Consider the following 14,944-nt stretch of genomic DNA (forward strand, 5'->3'; position numbering starts at 1 on the left):
AAAATATGACTTTGCAGGAAAAATTGAGTTTTTGGAATTTCTTTGGTTGGTTCATAATAGAAGACAAGCGTTCTTAATATAAGTATGCGAATGAGGAAATGATGAATGAGGAATTGTGAAAAAGTATTGTATAATCATTTGCTGTTGTTTAATAAACAAAGTCTGCTTCGCAGGTTCTCTGTGACAAATATTTCTATGAACAACATTTCCCCCACCCCTACAAACTAAATAACCCCATTCAAATTTGAGTCACTGGAATTTATAGGACCACATTACGTTCAGGCTTTCCATAAACTTATTGAGTGCTTTAAAATTATAATATACAAAATTGTTTACATTTTCCCAGCTAAACGAAAATTAAGTGAACATTTGTTGGCATAACTATATTAACAGCGTAAAATCACAGTTTTTGTTTATCTTCAATTATAAATGCAATCACGCTAAAATAAACATCCGATACCCTTAAATTTATGATGAGGGTAAACTGTAACTTTTGTTTCCGCTACATATTCTTCTTTGTCCCCCTGTAGCAATTTAAATGCACTTTGGCAGTCATCATAGTTGGAATTGTAAGAAGTTATTAAAAAGGAATAGCGAACACAAAGAGAACAAAGTTAACAAAATAAACTTACCAAAATTGTTTCGGTTTCATTATCCACCAGAGTCTATACCGGAAGCATGAATCTGTAATTAGAGGGAAGGAAATTTGTAAAGGTGAATTAACTTTAATAACAAATAAGTTAAATAATATTGAAGTCACTGGAAAAAGTTAACTCAACTAACAGTGGATATGTCTAAAAATCGGAAATAATCAATAGTTTTGGGCACCGAAAAAAAGTGATATGCAGTTGACTGCACTATAACGAATAATTCTCGGAACCAACAATAACCGAAAAGTAAACAATTAAGAGAGTTTTAAATTCGCACGGAATTGTTAATGTGATACTATAAACTATTATCCCAGGGCACTAGCTTTACGTGAAATGTATTTTTCATGATTGTTGATGTACAAATTAAAATTCACAATATACATGTGCAGATATAGATATTCATATATGTTCCCACAATATTCTCGAAGGGAAAAGGGAGACTTCTCTCTTATTGTAAGAGTTCTTACCTTTAAATCTGTGTAGGAGGTACGTGAAGGCATATTTGGACATATTCCTCCTTGAAAATTATCCCAAGTCTGGAAATCAATCCTTCCGGTCGGTACGGCCATTGAAGTTGGTTTACCGGTCATTATATTAGGAAGTAAGGAGTTGCCATGAGATACTATAGGTTATAAACAGGACCACACTACATTCCTAAAACTTTCACAAGGATCTTCGAAATTAATTGAAAATTAGATATTTAGACATTCCTTTGCTCATTATTCTTCGGCAAACTTCATATTTCATAAATTGTTTGTATAACAGAGACTCAAATGGTCATTTATTGGGTGTTTACAGTAGCTCATGTTGAATTGTTCGTTAGTCAGTATTTTCAGTTCATCTTATCTTATTTTTATTCAACAGATTTCATCACAGGGACGTACGCAGGGGACCTCCCCCCACCCCCCAAATTGTTTGGTCCGATACATTGTTTTAGCTATTTTAACAAATTTTTCTCTAAAATAATTTTTATTTTTGGAAATTTCAAATGAAAACTTTTATTGTTCTGAAGATTCCGTACTGTACTTTATTAATCAGTTGTCTAAGAAACATATCAAGGTTTTCCAAGAAGTATATCGCAAAACCCAATTAGAAAATAGTTTTACTGCCTTAATCGAAATTTTGTGTTCATATTTTATTTAAATTTGTTGCTAAATACTAGTAGAAAATAATGGAGAAACATTTATTTTTGTGCGTCACAAAGTGCTTATATCTCACATCACACAAACAAAGTTGTAGCCGAAAACAACCGTACACGAAATTAACGCTCAAACATTGGTTATATGATATTTAAATCTGCTGTAATTTGTATTGCCTTCAGCCTTTAGGCTAACGATAAAAATGTACCTCACCGAAATAATAGTCTTACCTCCTCATATGTTTTAACGAAATCCGCTTAAAGTAATTTGGAGTCGATTTAGTCCAGTTCGGCCGTCTATCTGGCTCGAGCGCATGAAAATTCTCGAACGGATGAACCAATTCGCTAAAATGATGCGCACAACAACAATCGATGGTCCAAATCGGTTTCTTCGAGACATAGATTGGTTTGGAATATGGATTAAATCGGTGCACTGCAATGGAATATATCGGTCCATTCTTTCAGGTATCTTCTACACAAAGGTGAAAAACTTTTACGCTTTTATCGAAGTCAACTTCAAGAGCACAACATAGGCATTTATTCGCAACACCCATAATCGTGATGTAAAATACCCCAAATGTTTCAATATTCTTGTCGGAAAGATTATGCGTCCAAAAAAGGACAGAAATTCTGAAACTCAGTGACTATACAATTTTTAGGAAACAAATTTTGGTTATGTACATCGTATTTGATCTGGCTGTTGTACTATAAAATAAACTGTTTTAGCCCGATTCACCGATGGGTTTCTCAAAATAATAATTTGAGTGTAAGATGTGGTCGTTTTCCTGTAAAAAATTTGAAAAAATTTTTGAAGGAAACGAGCTTTTTTTAAATTTATTTTCAATTAGCGGCATTATAACACAATGTAGAGCCCAAAAGAAGTTGAAGAATACACTTCAAAGACAAGGTTCCGAATGTATGATTTTATAATATATCCACTGTATCTACCTCAAACGGATGCTGATAATTTGAAGACTGAAAAATTGTTTTTTTTTTTTTTTGAGTTTTTGCTCTAATATGCTGGAATTGTCTAACCGATTATTATGTGATTCTAGTACTCGCGGTTACGCATTCTTGCATTTATATCTCGAAAGTGTAACCTTTAAAGGATCAGAGCAATCCACTCTCAAAGTAGAAATTTTTGTGCGTAAATTTTTCAAAAAACCTATTTCTTTGTTTTAAAATTTACAGCTGCCATTCGATTTTTGAGTTTTGCATTGTGAGTTTAATAAGCCAGGGTGCGTCCAAATCCATCCAGTAGATCGGCAGATGTGATACCCCTTAAATTTCGAAAATCTTCTAAAGTGTTTTTGAAAATATCGCATATCCTAAGCAAAAAATAGAGCTATACGTCTGCTTAAGTTGTGCGAAAACAGAAACTATTGTGAATCCGGAGATATAACATATTTTTTCTAAAAATTGAGTACAATAATAGCTTATTATATTAAGCTGCGATTATTTTAGATTTTTTCTAATTATTAAAATTAAAACGCCGATACCTTTTGCGCGATCAAAGTTAGTTACAAAAACATATTTGGAATGATGTTTTTTTCCTTAATCTATGTACCAAAAATCATTGATGTAGTATCAAACATTTTTTTTATTTTTTTTATTGGAAAAGACATTTTTAGAAATGTTTCGTGATATCTCTGTCGACTAACCCGACCGATACTTTTTATCATAAGTTTGCATCCGCTGTGTCGACAGAAGTGATTAATCTTTGGGCATAGTCCTTGGAAAGTTTTTAAAGTCATCGAGTCCATAAACATCTACTCGTACAATTAAGATAGAAATAAGTCTAATCTGCACTTGCAGATTCGAGTTATTATTTTTTTGAGGTATTTGTTTAAATTAATTAATAATTGGTATACAAATAACATTAAAAAGTTTTTGAGACAGATCTTCTTATCAGAATCAGTCCTCGTGGTCGAAAATGTGTTCAATTGTAAACTTAATAGGGGAAAAAGAATACAAAACGTTTTTAATGGAGATTTAGTGTGTTATGTTCGGGCCGAACTGTTTATATCCTCCACCACAAAACCACTGTATATCTCCATTCGTCATATTCGCTAATTCAATCCCTATATTCAAACGTGGATCAATTTGGACCACTTTCGGCGAGGTGGTTCTCCCACAAAAAGAATTTCCAAAATCCATATTACAGACGAATTTTTTAAAAATTGGGCTAATAGCTTCGAAATACTAAAAATCTTTAGTTAGCGAAAACTTGGACCTATATTAGCAATTCTCTGCGGGAATTAGAACCGAAAAGGCCAAATAAGAGCTAATGTGGTTGATATTTCTGGGATACACCAAAAGTTAAACTTATATGGGTAATATTCATTTCAAAGATTTTGTAGTTAGTGCGTCAATTCTGTTGGAGAATTTGCATGGGGACTATACCGAACGTGGGCGGATAGGGTTCATTTTCAATTTTAAACATCCAAGGACTTATATCTAAAATTGGCGAACTCTCTCTATTGAATTTATATACTTTTTGTCAATATTGCATATAAAATCAACTAAAAACCCCTTAAAATAGAATAACGTAACGCTACACAACACTTTTAAATTTAATGATTTTTGGTCAAGTTGCCACACCCCCCCCCCCCCCCCCTAGAATCCTGCGTACGTCCCTGTTTCATCATGCTGTAATTTAATTTTCAGTTCTGATTTCATGGAATGCAATAAATAACTTAACGCATTGATTTCAATTATTTTGCATTTTTGCTGTAATTGAAACAGTAGATAAATTGTTAAGATTTTTTCTTTACATTGACATAAAATATATCAAAGAGAAAATACAAAGAAGAATATATTTTTGTTCTTACAGCAAAAACATCTATTCAACAATTAGATAAAGTTTTGAATGCATTTTCTACATGCATACATATGCATTCATATGTATCGATGCAATTTGTTTTCAACAGTTTAATTAAAATTGCCCTCAAGTCGGTGTATATGATGAAAAATATCTGCTTCCAACAGATGTCAGCAACAACAATTCTTACTTACCTTGGTAACCGCATAACTTCCTATCCAACAGTCAGAGTATGTGGTACCTGATGGTTGTTTTTGTTTTACAATTCTCTTTAAATATCTGACAAATATGAAGAAAATGTGAAATGGGTTATCAGGAGAGTGAATAGTGTGGTTTTGTTGGTAGTTTCATGGCTTTATACCAAGGATTCAGAAATGAATGGGTAATACTACATATGCTTATTATAATTTTTTAACGAAAGAAAGGATAGCAAGAAAATAATCACATTCTTTTATAACTTTTAACCAATTGAGAACATTACGGTGCATATTAAATAATTTAAACGTTTCCATTACCAAGTAATTAAGTAAGTTACTATGAAAAATCTCGTTGAAAATGGTATTGTAAAATAATCGTTTCTCTGTGAAATATAACATAAACTACTAAGTTAAGTTCAAGTAACTCTAAGAACACTCGAATTTATATAAGCGACAGGATTTTTGCATTTAATTAAGCACATTTTCCTTAACTGTGATTTCAAATTTATTTTACATTGGCAATTTTTTTCATTATGAACTCCTCCACTACGCACACTGGTCGAAACCACTGATCTAGCGGCGCAAAAGTCAAAAAATCGAACTATAAAATTGCGAAATATTTTCCATTGTATCGATTACAGACACATTGCAGACAAAGATTTTGTTTTTTCATTTTTGTTGTTGTAAATATTCACTCAGTTATTCACTATCAAATACAGGAGTTTTTGTTGCATCAGATTTTAAAAAATTGTTGCAAAAAAATTAACTTCATATTTGTTTAAATGTTAAATAAATTCGTAATGAAAATGGACAATATATATTTTTAATTAATAGCAGAGGGTGTAATTCAAATTAAAAAAATTAGTTTGGGGTCTGGAGGTACTTAGTTATATAGCAATAAATTTTCAAAAAATTCAATTGTTTAGTGTTTTTATAGGTTGTATGCGCTTGTTCCATAAAATGTAAACTTGGCTGAACTTAGGTCCGATAATTTTTTGGGGAATGAAATTGGACTCCCTGGATACTGAATAACCACATTCGGGCTGCAAATATTTGCAAATCTTTTGATGACTGCACTTTTAAAATAAGAGATTTTGCATGAAATTCATACAAATTTAGCTGTGCATTTATATAGGAGCTAAATCCAAATATGGACCTATCTTGAGAAATGTTTGCAAGGAGGAGTTCTACCCCCGGAGACACTATAATACCATATTATAGCTAAATATGTTATTAAATATGGGATAACAAGTAAAAATTCAATGAATCGGGGGTACCATAAAAGGGGCTACATCGAAACATAAATCCGTATTGAAAATGTTTTGGAAGAAGATTTTATACGCAGTGAGAACACGGAATGCAAAATTAAAGCCAAGTTGAATTAAAAATGTGGTCATGATATTCAAAATACCTTAAATTGGGAGGTATGGTTACAAAGGGGCTATATCAAAACGTGTACCTATGTTCATAATTTTTGGTGGAAATATTTCATGACCACTAGGAACCCTAAGTACCAAATTACAGCTAATTTGCTACGAAATTGTGGCTTAAATCCTCAAAATACCGAAAATCGGAAGGTACCGTTATATGGGGGCTATACCAAAACATTAGCCGATATTGTTCATATTTGGCCCATTATTACCCACATGTACAAGCTGAGTTTGTGCAAAATTTCACTGACGTATCTCAATTCGTTTGCAAGTTATGAATTTCGCGCCGCTAGATCAGTGCTTTCGACCACCGTGCTACGGTAATATTTTCCTAACGGAATTGGTCCTACATATTTTCAACTTTACAGTTTTGAACATGGCTAGAGTTTGGGTCGAGAACACCCGTCCCGGGATTTACCGGGAATTCTCGAAAGTTTTTGGAGGGGTTTTCCGAGAAATTTTTTGAAATTCCCGGTAATACGTGTATTTGTATTTTCATATATGAGGCAAATAATATTTTTAAGTTTTATTGGTACTTTTATTTAAGACGTTCTAATTCACATTGCTATTTTACCCTTAATATTGTTCCTATATAACTAACGATACAACTATAAATAGAATAAGTATCCCGGGAATTCCCGAGTTGGCGGGAATGAGAAATTTTCATTCCCGATTTCCCAGGAATGAAAAAAAGTCCGGAATTCCCAAACTCGAAACATGGCGCCTGTTATAAAAATTTCAGATGGGCTGCTAGAATTTATAAGCACATATATGTGAATGCACGACCCATTCCCTCAATCGTGTGTTGACATAACATTTCAAAGTTCTCAATTTAAGTGAAAAAACCTATTTTACTCCTTTAGCAGTTATGGATCTACTTTGAAATTTTCCAAAATGAAAATATTCATGAGTTCGAAATTACATTACCTTATACCGCGTTTACCTTTGTCAAACTCATGCATGAACTAGCTTTTGATCATGTCATTTTGTGAAGGTAATGCATAACAATGCACAAAATTTCATGGAACAGTGCACAGCAAAGTAGACATGACAAAAGACTTTCCTTTTATTGACGACAAATTCATGTAAAGTCTTATTGACAAACGTTTTCATTATACTCAACTCAACGTTGAGAAGTTTCAAACTTTGTAGTCACAACATCAATGCAAGTCATACGTAAAATATTTATTTGTTCTTTGTATTCAATAAAAATGAGATGTGTGTTTATTTCAAACATATTACAAATATAAATAGATTTTATATAAACAACAATTTGCAAAAGATGTAAAACGGAATTTATGATGAATGCAGTAATATTTATTACTTTTACGTGGAACCCTTTTAGTAACAACAAATACTTTATTACTTCCAGAGATTGTTTATTATTAGAAGCACGTCGCATAGATGTTTTTGCTATTCAAAGAATTATTGCGAAACAAATAATATTCTTCGCAACAAGAATTAGTAGAAAATATTTTAGGATGTGGGCGGGTCCTACCTACAATCTGTGAAAATGTATGGAAACATATTTATTTATCGGAGATTACTAAAGATATGAGATTAGTTTTTAAAAGCTTCTACTACTATTGTTTCTATGACTACTACTTTATCTTGTGTCAAATTTTCATGGTCGTATCTCTAAAACTCAATAAGTTACAGCTAATTTACTACGGATTTGGCATAATTCAACAAGAACGTTTTTAGAGTTTATGAAGGACTAAAACACTTCAAATCATGTTCGAAATTTAGCACTGATACCTGGCCACCTTGGTGAAATGGCATGCACACCCACCTTGTACGCTGAAGGCCGTTCGGACTCGGCGATAAACAGTAGGTCCCATATCATTGAGCTTAAATGAATCGGGGTGCACTCATTGATATGAGAGAAGTCTCCCTTGTTCCGTATGGGATGTTCGTGGAACAATTACATATTATTACCTGGCTAGTTGTTGGCAAAATAAGGTTCAAGTAGTTATTTTATTTTTTGTGTAATAATCTTTTTAAGTAGGGAAGTCAAAATTCAATCGCAAACATAAAACGAGTTTTTCTAGAAACTGGATTTTTTGAGATGTGTTGGTTGGTTGGTTTACGTGGTGGCTATACTTTATAGCCTCAATTAGTATGTAAGAGATACCGTTTTGAAAAACCACACCACTCGTTCAGAGATTGCTATTTCGTTGTTGCATGTTGGCAGTTAAATCCAGCCTGATGAGTTAAGGAATCGCAGAAGGTCTCCCAGACCTACTTCTGTTATCTCTGTGATATCACGAAGGAACGGTTGTCTTAGAGCTTTGAATCGTCGTTGCATTTGTGCAGGGCAGGAACAGAGGAGGTGCTCAACAGTTTCCTCCTCTTCTTCATTCCCGCAGCTACGGCAGTGGTCATTGTGCGGTAGATTTAAACGTTTTGCATGGTTACCAATTGCCCAGTGACCGGTTAACACTGCAATAAGTCCTGCAAGGTTCCGTCGCGTTTGATTGATTAGGAACTTAGTTCGTTTGGCGTTGTATTGAGGCCACGTTAATTTTGATATCTTACATGTTGCCGTTTTGTCCCATCTACTTTCAGCAAGTGATAGATAGTGTTTGAAGATATCCCCTTTAACTACTCCCATTGGAATTGCGACTGACGCCTTTGGGAGTTCGTTAGAGGCGGATCTTGCTCTAGCTAACTCGTCTGCTTTTTCGTTCCCAGCAAGTCCCTTGTGGCCCGGGATCCAAGTGAGAACTACTCTTGACAGACGTCCTAGTTTGGCAAGAGATGTGTTACTCTGTGAGTAAATGAACGAAATTGACAGACTGCCACTGTTTTCTGGTATCACGTAATCTGATAAATCATGTCACCTGACAAACCCCTCGTTTCTCTCATCTCCTCTCCCGCCCGACTCTTCACCTCTGAACGCCACACTTTCTTCAATCATGGGACAGCTTAGTGGCGGGCTACTTTCGCAGAGTTCACACATAATCGTTTCAGGAAACTATTCAAGCCTTCGAGCCAAATTTGCAGAGGTTTGAAGACAAGCAAATGAATCCTGAATTATGTCACTCTCTAAACTTGGGAAGAAGGAAAATGGAACTTTAGTCACGTTTCTCTTTCTATGGAGGAGGATCCACCCCAATTTACAATTGATAATGTTGCAAATCCCATTAGGAATGCTAAATCGTCTAAAGGGTTAACTTCTGACGGTATACCCGAAACCGAGAAAAATGGCAGGATCGCCGGCCTATTGAAGCCAGGCAAGGATGCCAGCAAAGTTGAATTATACAGACCGATTTCACTTTGTCTCCCATAGATCGTCGGCGCATGCCACAACTATCTGCCTGCAGCACTCGTGGTTCAGACAAAGAATTCTTCTTGATCACATATAACGTGATAGGTCGGTCTTTGGTAAGGGGTAGTTTACACTATATGTAAATGTCATATGACATGAAATTTTCCATCGTTAAATATTCGCTAATATGTGGAATATTGGAGATTTTCCTTACGCCATTTATTCTGTGCGTCCACCCCAACAAAAATATAATAAAATTACGTCTCCACATTGCCTCCGTGGATAGATATGGATTGTTTTTATTTCGTGTCATATGACATTGATAGATAGTGTAAACTACCTCTAAGCAATGCGGCTCAAGTGTGGTCCACGAATGAATGTGCAACGCGATGGAAAAACAGGTTGTGTCGTCATACCATAAGTGGAATATCTGCATCAGTAGACGAAGATTGTTCCAATACGGTAACATAATAGCCTACGCTCTCTGCAGTAAATTGTGTCTCATCGAAATAATGGGTTTAGACCCCAAGTATGTTTGGACGAAATTTGTTTCACACAATTTGGAGTCTGTTAAGTACAGTCCGTCCATCTGTCTGGCTGGTGCGCACGATAACTCTCAAACGGAACATCTAATTTGACCCAATTTTTGCAATTCATAATATTTTAACCAAACTTTGTTAAAGTTAGAACATTGTCCATATCCGTCCACTCCTTCGGGTACCTCCCCCATAAAAGTCCAACATTTTTCTGTAAAATGGTCTAAATGATAACTTTCGAAGGGATCCTTCAATTTGGTCCAAATTTGCACATCGTATTATTCCTTCCAGATATAGGTCGGGTTCGAATATGGACTATATCGGTCCACTCTTCGTGGTACCTCCCACATAAAATTCGGAAGAAGTGAAGTTTAAGAGTTTCTCTAGGATCGATTTAGTTGAAAGAGTGCAGTTTAAGAACTTTTTTCAGCAGTTTGTCCTAGTGGATCCTTTGCAATGCATTATTTATGCTCAATTGCTCTCAGTAAGCACACTGCCGGTCGCTGGAGCAAATATTTAATAATTGTCAATGATTTGGTATAGCCACACATTACGGTACCTACAAATTGCACGAACTTTAAAAAAAACTCGTGATACAAAATCAAAATATTTTATATGCGGAGTAATTATTGTGTTTGATTTTTTGGTCAGAGGCTGAAGATTCAACTCCGCCTGCTCAGCTGATTGAGACTTTCTTACTTGTCTTATTTTATTTTTGTAAATTGTATCGGCAAAGCCTAATGATTCTTGTTAACTTCGTTTAGTTATATTTTCTGGCAGAGGTAGGTGGAGGGTATACAATAGGGTTATGACTTTTTTACAAACTCATATCCCTGCATCATAGCATTATGAGTTTCTACATAATATTACATAAAATCTTAATTAACTTCTCGTTTGTAGTCTGGCAACTCTTTCGAGGATGAACTTTTAGCCTCCAGTCAGGAGCTGTATTCTTGCAATCTAAGTGTACTTAGCACTGGAAACAATTCTGACTAACAACAACGACTCTGTCCGTCCCGAAAGGTGGACAATGCAGAAATATCAAAAAAGTACGACCAACGTTCGAAAGGCCGTATACTAGAAGGTAATGTAAATTCTCGATAAAATTGCCAAGAATGCGACTACCAGCACTATGCCGAACATGAGAAAGCTAAAATGTAAAAAATCGATGATCAAGCATCTACTTCCTGGCGGTGTGTCTGGATATACGGAATAACCAGCATATCCTGGCATTCCACATTCATAATAATGTAGATAAAATTAACTAACTACAAACCACTTTGTTTGACTTTCTACGCGAGTCCCTTACACCCTTCTGCTTAACTTACCGTGAAATTTATATTGACCAATAAAAACTTAAAACTCCAAAAAAAAACATAAATCCATACTCCTTATTGTCAGCAATTCATAAACAGCGTATTATCTACCATATCGAGTGTTCTTTATCCTAATGTAAGCAATTGTTTACCTAAGCAGGATAAGGAAATACATTGCGAATTCCGGAAAACACAACATTAAAAATCAGTTAAGAGCATAAACCTCATAACTTGGCAGCTATGTGTGTATGCTTACTTAGCAAAGTGTGCAATAGTTTTTTGTCACACAATATTCTCTTAAGTAGGGGAGGGGGGGGCTTTGTTGTAATCAACATTGAGACAATGAATTTTTATTGCAGCAAACTTTGTAAAAATAACAAAATCAACAACATTTTTTGAGTGGGTTTATGAAAGAATCATGATGCAAGTGTGTGTGTGTTTTTATAACGCTCTTAATTTGAATGGACTCTGATAAATTTAAATGACACTCGGTAGCCTCGTCCAGGGCTTAAAAGCTGTAACAGGCAGCAACCAAATTACTCACCGCCAGACGGATAAACTCATGTAGAAAAAAAGCTCTTAAAATCTGTTCACCACACCAAACAGGCAGACAAGCAAACCAACAGACAGTAGAACAGAGGCAAACATTTAGCCCTTAATGTTGACATAAATGATAAAGGTTTAAACACAATGTCAACTACCAATGCCACTTTTGCACACAAGGGACAATAAAGGCAGCCAATACCTCCACCAACACCCCGAAAATATGATTGTGGCTGTGCGCTTGAACTGAGGTGCGGCACGTGTCCACACTGCAAACTGTATGTTTGCCTACCATTCGGTCAACTGGGTATGGGGAAGGTAACAGTATTACAATGTGAAAAAAGTGTTTTAAAATAATAAATATCTTAAAAGTTTTAAAAACTTATGTAAGGATCAATTGTAGAAGAGTTAGAATACGAAGTAAGCAAAAGGCAGTGAGCTTAGATTTCAGCCGTAAGGTTTTACAAAATATTCCTATAATGGAGGAATAGAAGAGTAACCGCCTTAATACTGACGATTCCCACAACCGCCTTAAGAACAAAAATGCACCTCGAATAAACTCATGTTGAACAGAAGAAGTTCACTTTTTTGTACTTTCGCGGGGAATAATAATTATCATGGAACCAGAAATAGTCTAAGGGTTGAATTTATTTCAAATGGTTCAAAAATGCACTGTTTTTGTGTAAATTATTTTCCAACATTATTACGTATGGTTTTTTTTTACGGAGAAGCTATAATCTTCGAACTGGCCCATTTTTATGCTTTCTTTCCTTATTTCTGATTAAAATATACTTCATAAAATCCCCCATATCAATTTTTTTCGATGTACTGTACATTAAACCACGTGGAAACTTACACCTTACACATCCTGACAGGTACATTGATTTGGTTCGTTGGCAGTGTATTTTAATGTTTCAAATGCTATGTGGAATATGCCAAAACAAAACAAATCGTGTCTCTGTGTATACAGAGCAGGCAAAGCAAACAAGAACAAAAAAATCTAATCTCTTACGATTATGTCCTCCACATGCAGGGTAAAACTCAGGCACACATGTACATACATATAAAACATAAAGTGTACCAGTTGGCTGGGTGTTATCATAGTTCATAAAGTGTCATTGCGAGGACATCGTATTTCATGCATAGAAGAAATGAAACATATTTACTGCCAGAAAACGAAATAATTCAGTGATTTTAACCGGGCACAGTTTAGTTGCAAGACAAAAACAAAAATTGTGTTAGGTGGTGTTGTAGATTACAGCACTCTCCTCTTGTTTGCCTTTAGATTTACATACATTTTCGGTATAACTGTGAACACAGTAAAACGCAAAAAAAAATAAGAATGTACATAGGGTAAGTGCTCCTATCTCCGGCATGTACCAGTAGTCGGCATCTTTCGTATTTGAGTTTAAATAACTCAAAATTTCTGTAACAAAATATGAAAATAATATCAAAAAGGCTTTAACAATACTCTCAGCTAACAATGTGTAAAATTTCATTGAGCTAAGACCATTTATTATATCGAAATTTAGCTTTTTGTTAGTGAGCGTTTTTCACCACAACCGAAAATGCATGTCTCTTAAGAAAAAATTAGTGGATACGTCAACATAATAATGTCTGTAATTATATTAAAATTTAAAAAACTTTTACAAAATTGTTGTTGTTTTCGTAAAGAATAGTCAAAAGAACACTTTAGAAAAATAAATTATTAAAAAATTATTTTAATTCTGGCCTTTTTGCCGATGCCGACTTTAGGGACAACAAAATGTAAAGTTTGCCAGAAGTCGGCATGGGGTGAAAAACACCCGATTTGTCCGTTATTTTTAGATCAAAATTGTACAAAAATGTTAAATAAGTACTTTAAAGTCTAATTAATAAAAATAGTTTGATTAAAATAATGATTTTTTAGTGATTTAGGCATGGTTTGAAGTGCGTACATTTGTGTCATGCCGGCAATTGGGTAATAGTTGCCGACTATAGCACCAAATAATTTGTTTAAGCAATATATTTACAATTGTTTTACTTTTATGATGTAAAATTATTTGAAATATGAACTAATACTGTAGATACTACTGACCTTTCAAGTAATTTCGTTTATGTTAAAAACAAATATAAAACTAACAATTTTAAATGAATTCCAAATGTTAACAAAATCTTTATTTTATTTATTTTTTAAAGGCAATATCGGTTGAAATATGTATTATTTGTGTAAAAGTATGCTTTTTGTTATTTAAAATAATAAAAAAGAACATTTATATACAAAAATGCAAGGTGCCGACTATTGGAACATGTGATGCCGACTATTGGAAAATGGTGCCGACTACTAGCAAAAAAGCACTATTCTAATAAATTCGCAAATTTCACAAGTTTTAAAAGAAATAATTCAAAATTTCTTTATGTCATCGGAAAGTAAACTAAATTTCGAAGCAAATAAGCTTTATTTCATTGCAATTGGCCAAATTGTGTCGGAATGGCGAAGGATTGAAGTTAGGCAAACTCTTAAAGTGCCGACTATTGGTGCACTTACCCTACACTTGCATGAAAACATTAATGATGCTATATGAGATTATAATCCTTTGGAACAAAAATTTTTATATGAAAAATTGTAACCTATGTTTGGTTGAAAGTTTTAATATGCTTTGTGTCAGTTAGCTAAATAACATTGGGAAATAATTTTTTGTATTGCAAGACCTGATATAAGATACATAGAAACTAAATTAGATTCCGAGGTGGAACATATAACGGCGCCAGTTGATTTGATTTTTTTTATATTTGCTAATGAGGGTGTATATGAGAAAAGGACAAAATTTTATGGATTTCCTTAAAAAAAACAAGTAAGCAAAGGCTATAGTCGGACGGGGCCGACCATGTGATACCCTACACCACAACCTGTAGGAATTAACTATGTGCAACCGCCTTGCACACTGAATGTCCGGGTTCGATTCCCATCAAATTGTCAACGGTGGCAAAATACCCCTTAGTAATGTTGGCGATATTTCCTGAGTATTTCAGCCATGAAAAAACGTCTATACAAGTGGCAAC

The 14,944-nt window shown here is 34.3% G+C and overlaps 1 long non-coding RNA gene across 1 annotated transcript in view; it reads right to left on the reverse strand.

Moving 5' to 3' along the window:
• Window positions 1-14,944, reverse strand: part of LOC141405343 (uncharacterized) — a 161,525-nt gene that overhangs the window by 82,901 nt on the left and 63,680 nt on the right. Inside the window, exon 3 of the long non-coding RNA XR_012413181.1 lies at window positions 633-684. This is a non-coding gene — a long non-coding RNA (uncharacterized lncRNA). The remainder of the gene's footprint in view (window positions 1-632; window positions 685-14,944) is intronic.

Source organism: Musca autumnalis, unplaced genomic scaffold, assembly GCF_047663935.1.
Source record: "Musca autumnalis isolate F117 unplaced genomic scaffold, ASM4766393v1 scaffold_5, whole genome shotgun sequence".
NCBI classification, from domain to species: domain Eukaryota; kingdom Metazoa; phylum Arthropoda; class Insecta; order Diptera; family Muscidae; genus Musca; species Musca autumnalis.